The sequence below is a fragment of the Aristolochia californica genome, unplaced genomic scaffold (assembly GCF_029961685.1).
Source record: "Aristolochia californica isolate CCGP_79_NKW_82.1479 unplaced genomic scaffold, dmAriCali1.0.hap1 SCAF_2, whole genome shotgun sequence".
NCBI classification, from domain to species: domain Eukaryota; kingdom Viridiplantae; phylum Streptophyta; class Magnoliopsida; order Piperales; family Aristolochiaceae; genus Aristolochia; species Aristolochia californica.
In genome coordinates this window covers 25,907,348-25,931,058 of record NW_027181881.1, presented here as the reverse complement: position 1 = coordinate 25,931,058, position 23,711 = coordinate 25,907,348, and positions in this window count along the sequence as shown.

The window sequence follows — 23,711 nt, the reverse complement described above, 5'->3', positions numbered from 1 at the left end:
TCACTTTCATTTATTATAGTTTTATAATTGTTTTGCATACATGAACTCTAAAATTTTCATTTTGTTTACGAGAAAAGTGGGACAACTTTGGATTTAAAAAAAATTGAACATCAAAAATGGAAATGCAAAAAGTGCTGAGAAAGATAATTCCAAAAAGTATCTCTGATTTTGAAGGAAAGGCAAAATGCGGGTTGTTTGGCTCTGGTAAATATCCAACCACACGTTAACTTGAGAATTTAATTTTTTTTACTCCTTGAAATTTTTGGATTAATAGGTCATTTGCATCTTCAACATGTTTTTGTCCTACATACCCACCACATTTAAAACATGTTAGGATCAATTCGAAATCTCTTTCTTATAAAATTCCACCAGGCTATTTGGAGTTCTACCAGTGGAATTTCCCAAACATGGATAACAAAATGTTGGAGTTCATTTATAGTGCGTGAAATGATTTTCTTTACTTACATTTATTATATTTTTCAAATTTTTTTGCATACTTGAACTCTTAAATTTTCATTTTTTTTTTTCGAGAAAAGTAGGACAAGTTTGGATTTGAAAAACAATTGAATATCCAAAATGGAAATGCACAGATGCTGAGAGAGATAATTCCAAAAAACATTTCTGATTTTGAAATACAGGCAAAAAGTGGGTTGTTTGTCTCTGGTAAATATCCAACCTCATGTCAACTTGAGAATTTAATTTTTTCTTCTCGAAATTTTTGGAACATTAGGTCATTTGCATCTTCAACATGGTTTTTGCAAGCATACCGACCACATTAAAAATATGTTAGGGTCAATTAGAAATTTCTTTCTTATAAAATTCCACCAAGCTATTAGGGTTTGTACTAGTGGAATTTTCCAAACATGGATAACAAAACTTTGGAGTACATTTTTAGTGTATGAAATAATTTTCTTCATTTATATTTATTATAGTTTTCAAATTTTTTTGCACTCATGAACTCTAAATTTTCATTTTGTTTATGGGAAAAGTAGGACAAGTTTGTATTTAAAAAAAAATTGAACATCCAAAATGGAAACACACAAATGTTGAGAGAGATAATTCCAAAAACTATCTCTGATTTTGAAAGATAAGCAAAAAGTGTGTTGTTTGGCTCTGGTAAATATCCAACCACATGATAACTTGAGAATTTAATTTTTTCTACTCCTTGAAATTTTTTTATCATTAGGTCATTTGCATCTTCAACATGTTTCTGGCATGCGTACCCAACACATTTAAAACATGTTAGGATCAATTGGAAATCTCTTTCTTATAAAATTCCACCATGCTATTTGGGATTGTACTAGTGGAATTACCCAAACATTGATACCAAAACTTTGGAGTTCAGTTTTAGTTCGTGAAATAATTTTCTTCACTTACATTTATTATAGTATACAAATTTTTTTGCATACATGAACTTTAAAATTTTCATTTCATTTACGAGAAAAGTTAGACAAGTTTGGATTTGAAAAAAAAATGAACATCCAAAATGGAAGTGCACAAATGCTGAGAGAGAAAATTCCGAAAAGTATCTCTGATTTTGATGGATAGGCAAAAACTGGGTTGTTTGCCTCTAGTAAATATCCAACCACACGTTAACTTGAGAATTTAATTTTTTCTACACCTGGAAATTTTTGGATCATTAGATCATTTCCATCTTCAACGTGTTTCTGGCATGATTATCCACCATATTTAAATCATGTTAGGATCAATTATAAATATCGTTCTTATAAAATTCCACTAAGCAATTAGGGGTTGTACTAGTGGAATTTCCCAAACATGGATAAGAAAACTTTAAAGTTCATTTTTGTAGTGCGTGAAATAATTTTCTTCACTTACATTTATTTTAGTTTTCAAATTTTTTTGCATACACGAACTCAAAAATTTTTGTTTTGTTTCCGAGAAAACAGGGACAAGTTTGGATTTGAAAAAAAAAATTGAACATCCAAAATGGAAATGCACAAATGCTGAGTGAGATAATTCCAAAAAGTTTCTATGATTTTGAAAGATAGGCAAAAAGTGGGTTGTTTGGCTCTGGTAAATATCCAACCACACGTTAACTTGAGAATTTAATTTTTTATACTCTTTGAAATTTTTAGATCATTAGGTCATTTGCATCTCCAACATGTTTGTGGTATGCATACCCACCTTATTTAAAACATGTTAGGATCAATTAGAAATCCCTTTCTTATAAAATTCCACGAAGCTATTAGGGTTTGTACTACTGGAATTTCCCAAAGATGGATAACAAAACTTTGGAGTTCATTTTTAGTGCATGAAATAATTTTCTTCACTTACAATTATTATAGTTTTCAAATTTTTTTGCATACATGAACTCTAAAATTTTCATTTTGGTTACGAGAAAAGTGGGACAACAATGGATTTGAAAAATATTGAACATAAAAAATAGAAATGCAAAAAGTGCTGAGAGAGATAATTCCAAAAAGTATCTCTGATTTTGAAGGAAAGGCAAAAGGTGGGTTGTTTGGCTCTGGTAAATATCCAACCACACGTTAACTTGAGAATTTAATTTTTTTTACTCCTTGAAATTTTTGGATTAATAGGTCATTTGCATCTTCAACATGATTCTCTCCTGCATACCTACCGCATTTAAAACATGTTAGGATCATTTTGAAATCTCTTCCATATAAAATTCCACCAAGCGATTTGGGGTTGTACTAGTGGAATTTCCGAAACATGGATAACAAAATGGTGGGGTTCATTTTTAGTGCATGAAATGATTTTCTTTACTTACATTTATTATATTTTTTCAAATTTTTTTGCATCCATGAACTCTAAAATTTTCATTTTGTTTACGAGAAAAGAGGGAAAAGTTCGGATTTAAAAAAACATTGAACTTCCAAAGTGGAAATGCACAAATACTGAGAGGGATGATTACAAAAAGTATATTTGGTTCTGAAGGATAAGAAAAAAGTGGGTTGTTTGGCTCAGGTAAATCCAACCACAGGTTAACTTGAGAATTTTATTTTTTCTACTCCTTGAAATTTTTGGATCATTAGGTCATTTGCAAATTCAACATTTTTCTGGCATCCATACCCACCACATTTAAAACATGTTAGGATCAATTACAGATCTCTTTCTTATAAAATTCCACCAAGCTATTAGGGGTTGTACTAGTGGAATTTCCCAAACATTGATAACAAAACTTTGGAGTTCATTTTTAGTGTGTGAAAAAATTTTCTTCACTTACATTTATTATAGTTTTCATATTTTTTTGCATACATGAACTCTCAAATTTTTCGTTTTGTTTACGAGAAAAGTGGGACAAGTTTGGATTTTAAAAAAAATTGAACATCCAATATGGAAATGCAAAAATTGCAGAGAGAGATAACTCCAAAAAGTAACTCTGATTTTGAAGGATAGGAAAAAAGTGGGCTGTTTGGTTCTGGTAAATATCCAACCACAAGTTAACTTGACAATTTATGTTTTTCTACTTCTTGAAATTTTTGGATCATTAGGCCATTTTCATCTTCAACATGTTTGTGGCATGCATACCCACAACATTTAAAACATGTTAGGATCAATTAGAAGTCTCTTTCTTATAAAATTCCACCAAGCTATTAAGGGTTGTACTAGTGGATTTTTCCAAACATGGATAACAAAACTTTGGAGTTCATTTTTAGTGCATTAAATAATTTTCCTCATATACATTTATTATAGTTTTCAAATTTTTTTGCATACATGAACTCTAAAATTTTCATTTTGTTTACGAGAAAAGTGGGACAAGTTTCGATTTGAAAAAAATTGACCATCCCAAATGGAAATGCACAAATGCTGAGAGAAATAATTCCAAAAAGTATCTCTGATTTTGAAGGATAGGCAAAAAGTGGGTTGTTTGGCACTGGTAAATAACCAACCACATGTCAACTTGAGAATTTAACTTTTTCTACTGCTTGAAAATTTTCGATCATTAGGTCATTTGCATCTTCAACATGTTTCTGGCATGCATACCCACCCCATTTAAAATATGTTAGGATCAATTAGAAATCTCTTTCTTATAAAATTCCACCAAGCTATTAGGGGTTGAACTAGTGGAATTTACCAAACATGGATAACAAAACTTTGGAGTTCATTTTGAGTGTGTGAAACAATTTTCTTCACTTACATTTATTATAGTTTTCAAATTATTTTGCATACATGAACTCTAAAATTTTCATTTTGTTTACGAGAAAAGTGGGACAAGTTTGGATTTGAAAAAAAATTGAACATAAAAATTGGAAATGCAAAAAGTGCTGATAGAGATAATTTCAAAAATTATTTTTGATTTTGAAAGATAGGCAAAAAGTGGGTTGTTTGTTTCTCATAAATATCCAACCACACGTTAACTTGAGAATTTAATTTTTTCTACTCCATGAATTTTTTAGATCATTAGGTCATTTGCCTCTTCAACATGTTTTTGGCATGCATACCCACCACATTTAAAACATGTTAGGATCAATTACAAAACTCTTTCCGATAAAATTCCACCAAGCTATTTGGGGTTGTACTAGTGGAATTTTCCAAACATGGATAACAAAACTTTGGAGCTCTTTTAGAGTGCGTGAAACAATTTTCTTCACTTACATTTATTATAGTTTTCAAAATTTTTTGCACACATGAAGTCTAAAATTTTCATTTTGTTTTCAAGAAAAGTGGGACAAGTTTGGATTTAAAAAAAAATGAACATAAAAAATGGAAATGCAAAAAGTGCTGAGAGAGATAATTCCAAAAAGTATCTCTGATTTTGAAAGATAGGCAAAAAGTGGGTTGTTTGGTTCTAGTAAATATCCAACCACACGTGAACTTGAGAATTAATTTTTTTCTACTCCATGAAACTTTTAGATCATTAGGTCATTTGCCTCTTCAACATGTTTTTGGCATTCATACCCACCACATTTAAAACATGCTAGGATCAATTAGAAAACTCTTTCTGATAAAATTCCACCAAGCTATTAGGGGTTGTTCTAGTGGAATTTCCCAAACATGGATAACAAAACTTTGGAGTTCATTTTTAGTGCATGAAATAATTTTCTTCGTTTACATTTATTATAGTTTTCAAATTGCTTTGCATACATGAACTCTAAAATTTTCATTTTGTTTACGAGAAAAGTGGGACAAGTTTGGATTTGAAAAAAAATTGAACATCCAAAAAGGAAATACACAAATTCAGAAAGTGATAATTCCGAAAAGTATCTCTGATTTTGAAGGATAGGGAAAAAGTGGGTTGTTTGGCTCTTGTAAATATCCACCCACTTGTTAACTTGAGAATTTAATTTCTTCTGCTCCTTCAAATTTTTGGATCATTAGGTCATTTGCATCTTCAACATGTTTCTGGCATGCATACCAACCACATTTAAAACATGTTAGGATCAATTAGAAATCACTTTCTTATAAAATTCCACCAAGTTATTAGTGGTTGTACTAGTGGAATTTCCCAAACATGGATAAGAAAACTTTGGAGTTCATTTTTAGTGCGTGAAATTATTTTCTTCACTTACATTTCTTATAGTTTTCAAATTTTTTTGCATACATGAACTCTACAATTTTCATTTAGTTTACGATAAAAGGGGGACTACTTTGGATTTGAAAAAAAATTGATAATAAAAAATGGAAATGCAAAAAGTGCTGAGGGAGATAATTCCAAAAAGTATGTCTGATTTTTAAGGATAGCCAAAAAGTGGGTTGTTTTGCTTTGGTGAATATCCAACCACACATTAACTTGAGAATTTTATTTTTTATACTCCTTGAAATTTTTAGAACATTAGGTCATTTGCATCTTCAACATGTTTGTGGCATGCATACCCACCTCATTTAAAACATGTTAGGATCAATTAGAAATCTCTTTCTAATAAAATTCCACCAAGGGGTTTGTACTAGTGGAATTTCCCAAAGATGGATAACAAAACTTTGGAGTTCATTTTAGTGCCTGAAATAATTTTCTTAACATACATTTATTATAGTTTTCAAATTTTTTTGCATACATGAACTCAAAAATTTTCATTTTGTTTACGAGGAAAGTGGGACAACAATGGATTTGAGAAAAATTGAACATCAAAAATGGAAATGCAAAAAGTGCTGAGAGAGATAATTCCAAAAAGTATCTCTGATTTTGAAGGAAAGGCGAAAAGTGGGTTGTTTGGCTCTAGTAAATATCCAACCACACGTTAACTTGAAAATTTAATGTTTTTTACTCCTTGAAATTTTTGGATCAATAGGTCATTTGCATCTTCAACATGTTTCTGTCCTGCTTACCCACCACATTTAAAACATGTTAGGATCAATTTGAAATCTCTTTCTTATAAAATTCCACCAAGCTATTTGGGGTTGTACTAGTGGAATTTCCCAAACATGGATAACAAAATGTTGGAGTTCATTTTTTGTGCGTTAAATGATTTTCTTGACTTACATTTATTATATTTTTCAATTTTTTTTGCATCCATGAACTCTAAAATTTTCATTTTGTTTACGCGAAAAGTGGGACAATTTTGGATTTGAAAAAAAAATTGAACTTCCAAAATGGAAATGCGCAAATACTGAGAGAAATAATTCCAAAAAACAAGTATCTTTGGTCCTGAAGGATAGGCAAAAAGTGGGATGTTTGGCTATGATAAATATCCAACCACACGTTAACTTCAGAATTTTAGTTTTTCTACTCCTTGAAATTTTAGGATCAGTAGGTCATTTGCATATTCAACATTTTTCTAGCGTGCATACCCACCACAATTAAAACAAGTTAGGATCAATTACAGATCTCTTTCTTATAAAATTCCACCAAGCTATTAAGGGTTGTACTAGTGGAATTTCCCAAACATTGATAACAAAACTTTGGATTTCATTTTTAGTGCGTGAAATAATTTTCTTTACTTACATTTATTATAGTTTTCAATTTTTTTTGCAGACATGAACTCTAAAATTTTCATTTTGTTTACGAGAAAAGTGGGACAAGTTTGTATTAAAAAAAATTAAACATAAAAAATGGAAATGGACAAATTCTGAGAGAGATAATTCCGAAAAGTATATCTAATTTTGAAGGATAGGCTAAAAGTGGGTTTTTTGGCTCTAGTAAATATCCAACCACACGTTAACTTGAGAATTTTATTTTGTCTACTCCATGAAATTTTAGGATCATTAGGTCATGTGCATCATCAACAAGTTTTTGGCATGCAAGTCCACCACATTTAAAACATGTTAGGATCAATAAGAAATCTCTTTCTTAGAAAAATCCACTAAGCTATTAGGGGTTTTACTAGTGGAATTTCCCAAACATGGATAACAAAACTTTGGGGTTCATTTACAGTGCGTGAAATAATTTTCTTCACTAACATTTATTACAGTTTTTAAATTTTTTTGCATACATGAACTCTTATATTTTCATTTTTTTTACAAGAAAAGTGGGACAATTTTGGATTTGAAAAAAAATTGAACATCCAAAATGGAAATGCACAGATGCTAAGAGAGATAATTCCAAAAAGTTTTTCTGATTTTGAAGTACAGGCAAAAAGTGGGTTGTTTGGCTCTGGTAAATATCCAACCTCACGTGAACTTAAAAATTTCGGTTTTTTCTACTCAAAATTTTTGGATCATTAGGACATTTGCATCTTCAACATGTTTTTGGCAAGCATACCGACCACATTAAAAGCAAGTTTGAATCAATTAGAAATCTCTTTCTTATAAAATTCCACCAAGCTATTAGGGGTTGTACTAGTGGAATTTCCCAAACAAGGATAACAAAACTTTGGAGTACATTTTTTAGTGGGTGAAATAATTTTTGTCACTTACATTTATCATAGTTTTCAAATATTTTTGCACTCATGAACTTTAAAATTTTCATTTTGTTTACGGGAAAAGTGGGACAAGTTTGGATTTGAAAAAAAATTGAACATCCAAAATGGAAATACAAAAATGTTGAGAGAGATAATTCCAAAAATTATCTCTGATTTTGAAGGATAGGCAAAAAGTGTGTTGTTTGGCTCTGGTAAATATCCAACCACACAATAACTTGAGGATTTAATTTTTTCTACTCCTTGAAATTTTTTGATCATTAGGACATTAACATCTTCAACATGTTCCAAGCATGCGTACCCACCACATTTAAAACATGTTAGGATCAATTGGAAATATCTTTCTTATAAAATTCCACCATGCTTATTAGGGATTGTAGTAGTGGAATTTCCCAAACATTGTAACAAAACTTTGGAGTTCATTTTTAGTGCGTGAGATAATTTTCTTCACTTACATTTATTATAGTATTCAAATTTTTTTTGCATACATGAACTCTAAAATTTTCATTTCGTTTACGAGAAAAGTGAGACAAGTTTGGATATGAAAAAAATTTTAACATCCAAAATGGAAGTGCACAAATGCTGAGAGAGATAATTCCCAAAAGTATCTCTGATTTTGATGGATAGGCAAAAAGTGGGTTGTTTGACTCTGGTAAATATCCAACTACACGTTAACTTGAGAATTTAATTTTATCTACACCTTGAAAATTTTGGATCATTAGGTCATTTTCATCTTCAATTTGTTTTTGGCATGCTTATCCACCATATTTAAATCATGTTAGGATCAATTAGAAATCTCGTTCTTATAAAATTCCACTAGGCTATTAGGGCTTCTACAAGTGGATTTTCCCAAACATGGATAAGAAAACTTTGGAGTTCATTTGTAGTGCGTGAAATAATTTTCTTCATTTACATTTATTTTAGTTTTCAAATTTTTTTGCATACACGTACTCAAAAAGTTTTGTTTTGTTTACGAGAAAACTGGGACAAGTTTGGATTTGAAAAAAAAATTGAACAACCAAAATGGAAATGCACAAATGCTGACAGAGATAATTCCAAAAAGCTTTTATGATTTTGAAAGATAGGCAAAAAGTGGGTTGTTTGGCTCTGGTAAATATCCAACCACATGTTAACTTGAGAATTTAATTTTTTATACTCCATGAAAATTTTAGATCATTAGGTCATTTGGATCTTCAACATAATTGTGGCATGCATACCCACCTCATTTAAAACATGTTAGGATCAATTAGAAATCTCTTTCTTATAAAATTCCACCAAGCTATTAGGGTTTGTACTAGTGGAATTTCCCAAAGAAGGATAACAAAACTTTGGAGTTCATTTTTAGTGCGTGAAATAATTTTCTTCAATTCCATTTATTATAGTTTTCAAATTCTTTTTCATATATGAACTCTAAAATTTTCATTTTGTTTACGAGAAAAGTGGGACAACTTGGATTTGAAAAAAATTGAACATAAAAAATGGAATGCAAAAACTGATGAGAGAGATAATTCCAAAAATTATCTCTGATTTTGAAGGAAAGGCAAAAAGTGGGTTGTTTGGCTCTGGTAAATATCCAACCACACGTTAACTTGAGAATTAAATTTTTTTTACTCCTTGATATTTTTGGATCAATAGGTCATTTTCATCTTCAACATGTTTCTTTCTTGCATACCCACCACATTTAAAACATGTTAGGATCAATTCGAAATCTCTTTCTTATAAAATTTCACCATGCTATTTGGGGTTGTACTTGTGGAATTTCCCAAACATGGATAACAAAATGTTGGAGTTCATTTTTAGTGCGTGAAATGATTTTCTTTACTTACATTTATTATATTTTTCAAATTTTTTTGCGTCCAAGAACTCTAAAATTTTCATTTTGTTTTCGAGAAAAGTGGGACAAGTTTGGATTTGAAAAAAAATTGAACTTCCAAAATGGAAATGCCCAAATACTGAGAGAGATAATTCCAAAAAGTATTTTTTGTTCTGAAGAATAGGCAAAAAGTGGGTTGTTTGGCTCTGGTAAATATCCAACCACACGTTAACTTGAGAATTTTATTTTTTCTACTCGAAATTTTTTGATCATTAGGTGATTTGCATATTCAACATTTTTCTGGCGTGCATACCACCACATTTAAAACTTGTTAGGATCAATTACAAATCTCTTTCTTATAAAATTCCACCAAGCTATTAGGGGTTGTACTAGTGGAATTTCCCAAACATTGTTTTCTTGACTTACATTTATTATAGTTTTCAAATTTTTTTTCATACATGAACTCTAAAATTTTCATTTTGTTTACGAGGAAAGTGGGACAACAATGGATTTGAGAAAAATTGAACATAAAAAATGGAAATGGAAAAAGTGTTGAGAGAGATAATTCCAAAAAGTATCTCTGTTTTTGAAGGAAAGGCAAAAAGTGGGTTGTTTGGCTCTGGTAAATATTCAACCACACGTTAACTTGAGAATTTAATTTTTTTTACTCCTTGAAATTTTTGGATCAATAGGTCATTTGCATCTTCAACATGTTTCTGTCCTACTTACCCACCACATTTAAAACATGTTAGGATCAATTTGAAATCTCTTTCTTATAAAATTCCACCAAGCTATTTGGGGTTGTACTAGTGGACTTCATTTTTAGTGCGTTCAATGATTTTCTTTGCATACATTTATTATATTTTTCAAATTTTTTTGCATCCATGAACTCTAAAATTTTCATTTTGTTTACGCGAAAAGTGGGACAAGTTTGGATTTGAAAAAAAAATTGAACTTCCAAAATGGAAATGCACAAATACTGAGAGAGATAATTCCCAAAAAAAAAAGTATCTTTGGTTCTGAAGGATAGGCAAAAAGTGGGTTGTTTGGCTATGGTAAATATCCAACCACACGTTAACTTCAGAATTTTGGTTTTTCTACTCCTTGAAATTTTAGGATCATTAGGTCATTTGCATATTCAACATTTTTCTGGCGTGCATACCCACCACATTTAAAACATGTTAGGGTCAATTATAAATCTCTTTCTTATAAAATTCTACCAAGCTATTAAGGGTTGTACTAGTGGAATTTCCCAAACATTGATAACAAAACTTTGGATTTCATTTTTAGTGTGTGAAATACTTTTCTTCACTTACATTTATTAAAGTTTTCAAATTTTTTTGCTTACATGAACGCTAAAATTTTCATTTTGTTGTGTTCGTTTTGTTTACGAGAAAAGTGGGACAAGTTTGGATTTAAAAATAAAATTGGACATCAAAAATGGAAATGGACAAATTCTGAGAGAGATAATTCTGAAAAGTATATCTGATTTTGAAGGATAGGCTAAAAGTTGGTTGTTTGGCTCTAGTAAATATCCAACCACACATTAACTTGAGAATTTTATTTTGTCGACTCCTTGAAATTTTTGGATCATTAGGTCATGTGCATCATCAACAAGCTATTTGCATGCAAGTCCACCACATTTAAAACATGTTAGGATCAATTAGAAATCTCTATCTTAGAAAAATCCACTAAGCTATTAGGGGTTTTACTAGTGGAATTTCCCAAACATGGATAACAAAACTTTGGGGTTCATTTATAGTGCGTGAAATAATTTTCTTCACTTACATTTATTATAGTTTTCAAATTTTTTTGCATACATGAACTCTTAAATTTTCATTTTTTTACGAGAAAAGTGGGACAAGTTTGGATTTGAAAAAAAATTGAACATCCAAAATGGAAATACACAGAAGCTGAGAGAGATAATTCCAAAAAGTTTTTCTGATTTTGAAGTACAGGCAAAAATTGGGTTGTTTGGCTCTGGTAAATATCTAACCTCACGTCAACTTGAGAATTTAATTTTTCAACTCGAAATTTTTGGATCATTAGGTCATTTGCATCTTCAACATGTTTCTGGCAAGCATACTGACCACATTTAAAACATGTTTGGATCAATTAGAAATCTCTTTCTTATAAAATTCCACCAAGCTATTAGGCGTTGTACTAGTGGAATTTCCCAAACATGGATAACATAACTTTGGAGTACATTTTTAGTGTGTGAAATAATTTTCTTCACTTACATTTATTATAGTTTTCAATTTTTTTTGCACTCATGAACTCTAAAATTTTCATTTTATTTACGGGAAAAGTGGGACAAGTTTGGATTTGAAAAACAATATAACATCCAAAATGGAAATACACAAATGTTGAGGGAGATAATTCCAAAAAGTATCTCTAATTTTGAAGGATAGGAAAAAAGTGGGTTGTTTGGCTCTGCTAAATATCCAACCACGCGTTAACTTGAGAATTTAGTCTTTTCTACTCCTTGAAATTTTTGGATCATTTGGTCATTTGCATATTCAACATTTTTCTGGCGTGCATACCCACCTCATTTAAAACAAGTTAGGATCAATTACATATTTCTTTTTTATAAAATTCCACCAAGCTATTAAGGGTTGTACTAGTGGAATTTTCCAAACATATACATCAAAACATTGGATTTCATTTTTAGTGCGTGAAAAATTTTTCTTCACTTACATTTTTTATAGTTTTCAAATTGTATTGCATACATGAACTCTAAATGTTTCATTTTATTTACGAGAAAAGTGGGACAAGTTTGGATTTGAAAAAAAAATTGAACATCAAAAATGGAAATGCACAAATGCTGAGAGAGATAATTCCAAAAAGTTTATCTGATTTTGAAGGATAAGCAAAAAGTGGGTTGTTTGGCTCTTGTAAAAATCCAACTATACGTTAACTTGAGAATTTAATTTTTTCTACTCCTTGAAATTTTTGGATCATTGGGTCATTTGCATCTTCAACATGTTTCTGGCATGCATACCCACCACATTTTAAACATGTTAGGAGCAATTAGAAATCTCTTTCTTACAAAATTCCACCAAGCTATTAGGGGTTGTACTAGTGGAATTTCCCATACATGGATAAAAAAACTTTGGAGTTCATTTTTAGTGCGTGAAATAATTTTCTTTACTTACATTTATTTTAGTTTTCAATTTTTTTTGCATACATGAACTCTGAAATTTTCATTTTGTGATGGAAAAAAGCTTGGATTTGAAAAAAAATTGAATATCCAAAATGGAAATTCACAAATGCTGAGAGAGATAATTTTAAAAAGTATCTCTGACTTTGAAGGATAGAAAAAAAGTGGGTTGTTTGGCTCGGGTAAATATCCAACCAGACATCAACTTGAGAATTTAATTTTTTGTTCTCCTTGAAATTTTTCGATCAGTAGGTAATTTGCATCTTCAACATGTTTCTGGCATGCATACCCATCACATTTAAAACATGTTAGGATAAATTAGAAATATCTTTCTTATAAAATTCTACCAAGCTAATAGGGGTTGTACTAGTGGAATTTCCCAAACATGGATAACAAAACTTTGGAGTTCATTTTTAGTACGTGAAATAATTTTCTTCAATTACATTTATTATAGTTTTCAAATTTTTTTGCATACATGAACTCTAAAATTTTCATTTTGTGAAGGAAAAAAGTTTGGATTTGAAAAAAAATTGAATATCCAAAATGGAAATTCACAAATGCTGACAGAGATAATTCCAAAAAGTATCTCTGATTTTGAAGGATAGGCAAAAAGTGGGTTGTTTGGATCTGATAAATATCCAACCACACGTCAACTTGAGAATTTAATTTTTTCTACTCCTTGAAATTTTTGGATCATGAGGTCATTTGCCTCTTCAACATGTTTCTGGCATGCATACCCACCACATTTAAAACATGTTAGGATCAATTAGAAATCTATTTCTTATAACATTCCACCTTCCTTGAATTTCACAAACATGGATAACAAAAGGTTTGAGTTCATTTTTAGTGTGTTAAATGATTTTCTTTACTTACATTGATTTTATTTTTCAGATTTTTTGGCATCCATGAACTGTAAAATTTTCATTTTATTTACGAGAAAATTGGTACAAGTTTGGATTTGAAAAAAAATTGAACATCCAAAATAGAAATGCACAAATGCTGAGAGAGATAATTCCGAAAAGTATCTCTGATTTTGAAGGAATAGCAAAAAGTGGGTTGTTTGGTTCTGGTAAATTTCCAACCACACATTAACTTGAGAATTTAATTTTTTCTACTCCTGGAAACTTTTGGATCATAAGGTCATTTGCATATTCAATATGTTTCTTGCATGCATATCCACCACATTTAAAACATATTAGGATCAATTGCAGATCTCTTTCTTATAAAATTCCACCAAGCTATTAGGGGGTTGTACTAGTGGAATTTTCCAAACATGGATAACAAAACTTTGGAGTTCATTTTTCGTGCGTGAAATAATTTTATTCACTTATATTTATGATAGTTTTCAAATTTTTTTGCATACATGAACTCTCAAATTTTCATTTTGTTTACGAGAAAAGTGGGACAAGTTTGGATTTGAAAAAAAATTGAACATCAAAAATGGAAATGCACAAATGTTGAGAGAGATAATTCAGAAAAGTATCTCTGATTTTGAAGGATAGGCTAAAAGTGGGTTGTTTGGCTCTGGTAAATATCCAGCCACACGTTAACTTGAGAATTTAATTTTTTCTACTCCTTGAAATTTTCCGATCATTGGGTCATTTTCATATTCAACATGTTTTTGGCATGCATATCCACCACATTTAAAACATGTTAGGAACAATTAGAAATCTCTTTCTTAGAAAATTCCACTAAGCTATTAGGGATTGTACTAGTGGAATTTCCAAAACATGGATAACAAAACTTTGGGATTCATTTTTTGTGTGTGAAATAATTTTCTTCACTTACATTTATTATAGTTTTCAAATTTTTTTGCATACGTGAACACCTTAAATTTTCTTTTTTTTTTAGGAGAAAAGTTGGACAAGTTTGGATTTGAAAAAAAATTGAGCATCCAAAATGGAAATGCACAAATACTGATAGAGATAATTCCGAAAAGTACCACTGATTTTGAAGTATTGGAAAAAGGTGGGTTATTTGGCTCTGGTAAATATCCAACCACACATCAACATGAGAATTTAATCTTTTCTACTCCATGAAATTTTTGGATCATTAGGTCATTTTCATCATCAACATGTTTCATGCTTTCATACCCACCACATTTAAAACAAGTTAGGATCAATTAGAAATCTCTTTCTTATAAAATTCCACCAAGCTATTAGGGGTTGTACCAGTGGAATTTCCCAAACATGGATAACAAAACATTGGAGTTCATTTTTAGTGTATGAAATAATTTTCTTCACACACATTTATTATAGTTTTCAAATTTTTTTTGCATACTTGAATTCTAAAATTTTCCCTTTCTTTACAAGAAAAGTGAGACAAGTTTGGATTTGAAAAAAAATTGAACATCAAAAGTGGATCCACACAAATGCTGAGAGGGATAATTCCAAATAGTACCTCTGATTTTTTAGGATAGGGAAAAAGTGGGTTGTTTGGCTCTAGTAAATGTCCAACCACACGTTAACTTGAGTATTTAATTTTTTCTACTCCTTGAAATTTTTGGATCATTAGGTCATTTGCATCTTCAACATGTTTCTGGCATGCATACCCACCATATTTAAAACATGTTAGGATCAATTAGAAATCTCTTTCTTGTAGAATTCCACCAAGCTATTAGGGATTGAACTAGTGGAATTTCCCAAACATGGATAACAAAACTTTGGAGTTCATTTTCAATGCGTGAAATAATTTTCACTACTTTCATTTATTATAGTTTCCAATTTGTTTGGCATACATGAACTCTTAAATTTTCATTTTGTTTAAGAGAAAAGTGGGACAAGTTTGGATTTGAAAAAAAATTGTACATCCAAAATGGAAATGCACAAATACAGAGAGAGATAATTCCAAAAAGTATCTCTGATTTTGAAGGATAGGAAAAAAGTGGGTTGTTTGGCTCTTGTAAATATCCAACCACACGTCAACTAGAGAATTTAATTTTTTCTACTTGAAATTTTTGGATCATTAGGTCATTTGCATCTTCAACATGTTTCTTGCATGAATACCCACCACATTTAAAACATGTCATGATCAATTAGAAATCTCTTTCTTATAAAATTCCACCAAGTTATTAGGGGTTGTACTAGTGGAATTTCCCAAACATGGATAACAAAATTTTGGAGTTCATTCTTTGTGCATGAAATAATTTTCTTCACTTACATTTATTATAGTTTTCAAATTTTTTTGCATACTTGAACACAAACATTTTCATTTTGTTTCCGAGAAAAGTTGGACAAGTTTGAATTTGAAAAAAAATTGTACATCCAAAATGGAAATGCACAAATGCTGAGAGAGATAATTCTGAAAAGTATCTCTGATTTGGAAGGATAGGCAAAAAATGGGTTGTTTGGCTCTGGTAACTTTCCAGCCACTCGTTAACTTTAGAATTTCATTTTTTCTACTCCGTGAAAATTTTGGATCATTTGGTCATTTGCATCTTCTACATGTTTCTGGCATGCGTACCCACCACATTTAAAACATGTGAGGATCCATCAGAAATCTTTTTCTTGTAAAATTCCACCAAGCTATTAGGGGTTGAACTTATGGAAAATCCCTAACATGGATAACAAAACTTTGGAGTTCATTTTGAGTGCTGTGAAATAATTTTCTTCACTTACATTTATTACAGTTTTCCAATTTTTTTGCATACATGAAATCTAAAATTTTAATTTTGTTTATGAGAAAAGTGGGACAAGTTTGGATTAGAAAAAAAATTGAACATTGAAAATGGAAATGCAAAAAGTGTGAGAGATATAATTCCAAAAAGTTTCTTTGATTTTAATGGATAGGCAAAACGTGGGTTGTATTGCTCTGGTAAATATCCATCCACACGTTAACTTGAGAATTTAATTTTTTCTTCACCTTGAAATTTTTGGATCATTAAGTCAATTGCATCTTTAACATGTTTCTGGCATGCATACCCACCATATTTAAAACATGTTAGGATCAATTAGAAACTCTTTCTTTTAAAATTTCCACAAAGCTATGGGGGGTTATACTAGTGGAATCTCCCAAACATGGATAATAAAACATTGGAGTTCATTTTTAGTGCGTGAAAAAATTTTCTTCACTTACATTTATTTTAGTTTTCAAATTTGTTTGCGTACTTGAACTCTAAAATTTTCTTTTTGTTTACGAGAAAAGTTGGAGAAGTTTGGATTTGAAAAAAAATTGAACATCCAAAATGGAAATATACAAATACAGAGAGAGATAATTCCAGGAGTTATCTCTGATTTTGAAGGATACGCAAAAAGTGGGTTGTTTGGCTTTGGTAAATATCCAACCACACGTTAACTTGAGAATTTAATTTTTTCTACTCCATGAAATTTTTGGATTATAAGGTCATTTTCATCTTCAACATGTTTCAGGCATGCATACCCACCACATTTAAAACATGTTAGGATCAATTCAAAACCTCTTTCTTATAAAATTCCACAAGCTATTAGGGGTTGTATTAGTGGAATTTCCCAATCATGGATAACAAAACGTTCGAGTTCATTTTTAGTGCGTGAAATGATTTTCATTACTTAAATTAATTATATTTTTCAAATTTTTTTGCATCCCTGAACTCTAAAATTGTCATTTTGTTTACGAGAAAATGGGACAAGTTTGGATTTAAAAAAAAATTGAACATCCAAAATGGAAATGCACAAATGCTGAGAGAGATAATTCCAAAAGTATCTCTGATTTTGATGGATAGGCAAAAAGTGGGTTGTTTCGCTCTGGTAAATATTCAACCACACATTAACTTGAGAATTTTATTTTTTCTACTCCTTCAAATTTTTGGATCATTAGGTTACTTGCATCCTCAACATATTTCTGGCACACATATCCACGACATTTAAAACATTTTTGGATCAATTATTGATCTCTTTCTTTTAAAATTCCACCAATCTATTAGGGATTGTACTAGTGGAATTTCCCAAACATGGATAACAAAACTTTGGAGTTCATTTCTAGTGAGTGAAATAATTTTATACACTTACATTTATTATAGTTTTCAAATTATTTTGCATACATGAACTCTAAAATTTTCATTTTGTTTACGAGAAAACAAGGACAAGTTTGGATTTGAAAAAAAATTGAACATAAAAAATGGAAATGCACAAAAGCTGAGAGAGATAATTCCATAAAGTAACTCTAATTTTGAAGGGTAGGCTAAAAGTGGGTTGTTTGGCTCTGGTAAATATCCAACCACACATTAACTTGAGAATTTAATTTTTTCTTCTCCTTGAAATTTTACGATCATTAGGTCATTTGCATCTACAACATGTTTCTGGCATGCATGTCCACCACATTTAAAACGTGTTAGGATCAATTAGAAATCTCTTTCTTAGAAAATTCCACTAAGCTATTAGGGGTTGTACAAGTAGAATTTCCCAAACATTGATAACAAAACTTTGGAGTTCATTTTTAGTGAGTGAAATAATTTTCTTCACTTACATTTATTATAGTTTTCAAATTTTTTTGCATACCTGAACTCTAAAACTTTCATTTTTTTACTAGAAAAGTGGGACAAGTTTTGATTTGAAAAAAAATTGAGCATCCAAAATGGAAATGGACAATTACTAAGAGAGATAATTCCAAAAAGTATCTCTGATTTTGAAGTACAGGCAAAAAGTGAGTGGTTTGGCTCTGGTAAATAGCCAACCAAACGTCAACTTGAGAATTTAATTTTTTCTGCTCCTTGAAATTTTTGGATCATTAGGTCATTTCCATCTTCAACTTGTTTCTGGCATGCATACCCACCACATTTAAAACATGTTAGGATCAATTAGAAATCTCTTTGTTATAAAATTCCACCAAGCTAGTAGGGTTTGTACTAGGGTCATTTCCCAAACATGGATAACAAAACTTTGGAGTTCATTTTTAGTGTGTGAAATAATTTTCTTCACTTACGTTTATTTTAGTTTTCAAATTTTTTGCATACATGAACTCTAAAATTTTCATTTTGTTTACGGGAAAAGTGGAACAAGTTTGGATTTGAAAAAAAATTGAACATCTAAAGTGGAAATACACAAATTCTGAGAGATATAATTCCAAAAAGTATCTCTGATTTTGAAGGATAGGGAAAAACTGGGTTGTTTGGCTCAGGTAAGTATCCAACCATACGTTAACTAGAGAATTTAATTTTTTCTACTCCTTGAAATTTTTGGATCATTAGGTCATTTGCATCTTCAACATGTTTCTAGCATGCATACCCACCACATTTAAAACATGTTAGGATCAATTAGAAATCTTTTTCTTGTAAAATTCCACCAAGCTATTAGGGGTTGTACTTGTGGAATTTCCCAAACATGGATAACAAAACTTTGGGTTTCATTTTGAGTGCTGTGAAATAATTTTCTTCACTTACATTTGTTATAGTTTTCCAATTTTTTTGCATACATGAACACTAAAATTTTCATTTATTTACGAGAAAAGTAGGACAAGTTTGGATTTGAAAAAAATTGAACATAAAAAATGGAAATCCAAAAAGTGATGAGAGAGCTAATTCCAAAAAGTATCTCTGATTTTGATGGATAGGCCAAAAGTGGGTTGTTTTGCTCTGGTAAATATCCAACAACACGTTAACTTGAGAATTTAATTTTTTCTTCTCAAAATTTTTGGATCATTAGGTCACTTACTTCTTCAACATGTTTCTGGCATACCCACCACATTTAAAACATGTTAGTATCAATTAGAAAACTCTTTCTGATAAAATTCCAACAAGCTATTAGGTGGTGTACTTGCGGAATTACCCAAACATGGATAACAAAACTTTGGAGTTAGTTTTTTGTACTTGAAATAATTTTTTTAACTTACATTTATTATTTTTTTCAAATTATTTTGCATACATGAACTCTAAAATTTTCATTTTGTTTACGAGAAAAGTGGGACAAGTTTGGATTTGAAAAAAAATTGAACATCCAAAATGGAAATGCACAAATGCTAAGAGAGATAATTCCAAAAAGTATCTCTGATTTTAAAGCAAAGGCAAAAAGTGGGTTGTTTGGCTCTGGTAAATATCCAACAACACGTTAACTTGAGAATTTAATTTTTTCTACTCCTTGAAAATTTTGGATCATTAGGTCATTTGCATCTTCAACATGTTTCTAGCATGCATACCCACCACATTTAAAACAAGTAGGATCAATTAGAAATCTCTTTCTTATAAAATTCCACCTAGAAATTAGGAGTTGTACTTGTGGAATTTCTCAGACATGCATAAGAAAACTTTGGAGTTCAATTTTAAAGCGAGAAATAATTTTTTTCACTTACCTTAATTATAGTTTCCAAATTTTTTTCCATATGAACACTAAAATTTTCATTTTGTTTACGCGAAAAGTGGGACCTGTTTGGATTTGAAAAAAAAATTAAACATCCAAAATGGAAATGCAAAAAGTGTTGAGAGAGATCATTCCAAAAAGTATCTCTGATTTTGAAGGATAGGCAAAAAGTGGGATGTTTGGCTCTGGTAAATATCCAACCACACGTTAACTTGAGAATTTAAATTTTTCTACCCCTTGAAATTTTTGGATAATTAGGTCATTTGCATCTTCAACATGTTTCTGGCATGCATACCCACCACATTTAAAACATGTTAGGATCAATTAGAAATCTATTTCTTATAAAATTCCACCAAGCTATTAGCGGTTGTACAGGTGGAATTACCCAAATATGGATAACAAAACTTTTGAGTTCATTTTTAGTGCGTGAAATAATTTTCTTCACATACATTTATTATAGTTTTCAATTTTTTTTGCATACATGAACACTAAAATTTTCAATTTGTTCCCGAGAAAAGTGGTACAACTTTGGATTTCAAAAAAAAATTGAACATCCAAAATGGAAATGCACAAAAGCTGAGAGAGATAATTTAAAAAAGTAACTCTGATTTTGAAGGATAGGCAAAAAGTGGGTTGTTTCGCTCTGGTAAATATTCAACCACACGTTAACTTGAGAATTTTATTTTTTCTACTCCATGAAATTTTTGGATCATTAGGTCACTCACATCTTCAACAAGATTCTGGCATACATACCCACCACATTTAAAACATGTTAGGATCAATTAGAAATCTCTTTCTTATAAAATTCCACCAAGCTAGTAGGGGTGGTACTAGTGGAATTTCCCAAACATGGATAACAAAACTTTGGAGTTCATTTTTAGTGCTTGAAATAATTTTCCTCACGTACGTTTATTGTAGTTTTGAATTTTTTTCTTCATACATGAACTCTAAAGTTTTAATTTTGTTTTCGAAAAAAGTGGGACAAGTTTGGATTTGAAAAAAAAATTGATAATCCAAATTGGAAATGCACAAATGCTGAGAGAGATAATTCCAAAAAGTATCTCTGATTTTGAAGGATAGGCAAAAAGTGGGTTGTTTGGCTCTGGTAAATATCCAACCAAACGTTAACTTGAGAATTTAATTTTTTGTACTCGAAATTTTTGGATCATTAGGTCATTTGCATCTTCAACAAGTTTCTGGCATGCATACCCACCACATTTAAAACATGTTAGGATAAATTAGAAATCTCTTTCTTATAAAATTCCACCAAGCTATTAGGGGTTGTACTAGTGGAATTTTCCTAACATGGATAACAAAACTTTGGAGTTTATTTTAAGTGCGTGAAATAATTTTCTTCACTTCTATTTATTATAGTTTTCAATTTATTTTTGCATGCATGAACTTTAAAATTTTCATTTTGTTTACGAGAAAAGTTTGGAATTAAAAAAAATTAATATCCACAATGGAAATGCACAAATGCTGAGAGAGATAATTGCAAAAAGTATCTCTGATTTTGAAGGGTAGGCAAAAAGTGGGTTGTTTGGCTCTAGTAAATATCCAACCACATGTTAACTTGAGAATTTAATTTTTTCCACTCCTTGCAATTTTTGGATAATTAGGACATTTGCATCTTCAACATGTTTCTGGCATGCATACCTACCACAATTGAAACATGTTAGGATCAATTAGAAATCTTTTTCTTGTAAAATTCCACCATGCTCTTAGGGGTTGTACTAGTGGAATTACCCAACCATGGATAACAAAACTTTGGAGTTCATTTTTAGTGCGTGAAATAATTTTCTTCTGTTGCATTTATTATAGTTTTCAAATTTTTTTGCAAACACGAACTCTAAAATTTTCATTTTGTTTACGAGAAAAGTGGGACAACTTTGGATTTCAAAAAAAAATTGAGCGTCCAAAATGGAAATGCACAAATGCTGAGAGAGATAATTCCAAAAAATATCTCTGATTTTGAAGGATAGGCAAAAAGTGGGTTGTTTCACTCTGGTAAATATCCAACTATACGTCAACTTGAGAATTTAATTTTTTCTACTCCTTGAAATTTTCGGATCAATAGGTCTTTTGCATCTTCAACATGTTTTGGGCATGCATACCCACCACATTTAAAACATGTTAGGATCAATTAGAAATCTCTTTCTTATAAAATTCCACAAAGCTATAAGGGGTTGTACTAGTGGAATATCCCAAACATGGATAACAAAACTTTGGAGTTCATATTAAGTGCGTGAAATAATTTTCTTCACTTCTATTTATTATAGTTTTCAATATTTTTTTTATACATGAACTCTATAATTTTTATTTTGTTTTTGAGGAAAGTGGGACAAGTTTGGATATGAAAAAAAATTGAACATGAAAGTGGAAATGCAAAAAGTGCTGAGTGAGATATTTCCAAAAAGTACCTCTGATTTTAAAGGAGACGGAAAAAGTCGGTTGTTTGGCTCTGATAAATATCTAATTACACATTAACTTGAGAATTTTATTTTTTCTGCTCGTTGAAATTTTAGAATATTTAGGTCATTTGCATCTTCAACATGTTTCTTGCATTCATACCCACCACATTTAAAACATGTTAGGATCAATTAAAAATCTGTTTCTTATAAAATTCCACCAAGCTAATAGGGGTTGTACTAGTGGAATTTCCCAAACATGGATAAATAAACTTTAGAGTTCATTTTTAGTGCGTGAAAATAATTTTCTTCACTTACATTTATTATAGTTTTCAAATTTTTTTGCATATATGAACTCTAATATTTTCATTGTGTTTACGAGAAAAGTGGGACAAGTTCGGATTTGAAAATAAATTGAACATCCAAAATGGAATTGGAAAAAGTGCTGTGAGAGAAGATTCCAAAAAGAATCTCTGATTTTGAAGGATAGGCAAAAAGTGGGTTGTTTTGCTCTGGTAAATATCCAACCACACGTTAACTTGACAGTTAAATTTTTTCTATTTCTTGAAATTTGTGGATCATTAGGTCATTAGCTTCTTCAACATGTGTCTTGCATGCATACCCACCACATTTAAAACATGTTAGGATCAATTAGAAATCTCTTTCTTATAAACTTCCACCAAGCTATTAGGGGTTGTACTAGTGGATTTTTCCAAACATGGACAACAAAACTTTGGAGTTCATTTTTAGTGCATGAAATAATTTTCTTTCAAATAGTTTTGGATACATGAACTCTAAAATTTTCATTTTGTTTACGAGAAAAGAGGGGCAAGTTTGGATTTGAAAAAGAATTGAACATCCAAAATAGAAATGCAAAAAGTGGTGAGAGAGATAATTCCAAAAAGTATCTCTGATTTTGAAGGATAGGCTAAAAGTGGGTTATTTGGTTCTGGTAAATATCCAACACGTTAACTTGAGAATTTAATTTTTTCAACTCCTTAAAATTTTATCATCATTAGGTCATTTACATCTTCAACATGTTTTCTGCATGTATACCCATTTAAAACATGTTAGGCTCAATTAGAAATCTCTTTCTTAAAATATTCCACCAAACTATTAAGGGTTGTACTCGTGGAATTTCACAAACATGGATATAAAAACTTTGAGGTTCATTTTTAGTGCGTGAAATAATTTTCATCACTTACATTTATTATAGTTTTGAAATTTATTTGCATACATGAACTTTAAAATTTTCAATTTGTTTAGGAGAAAAGTTTGGATTTG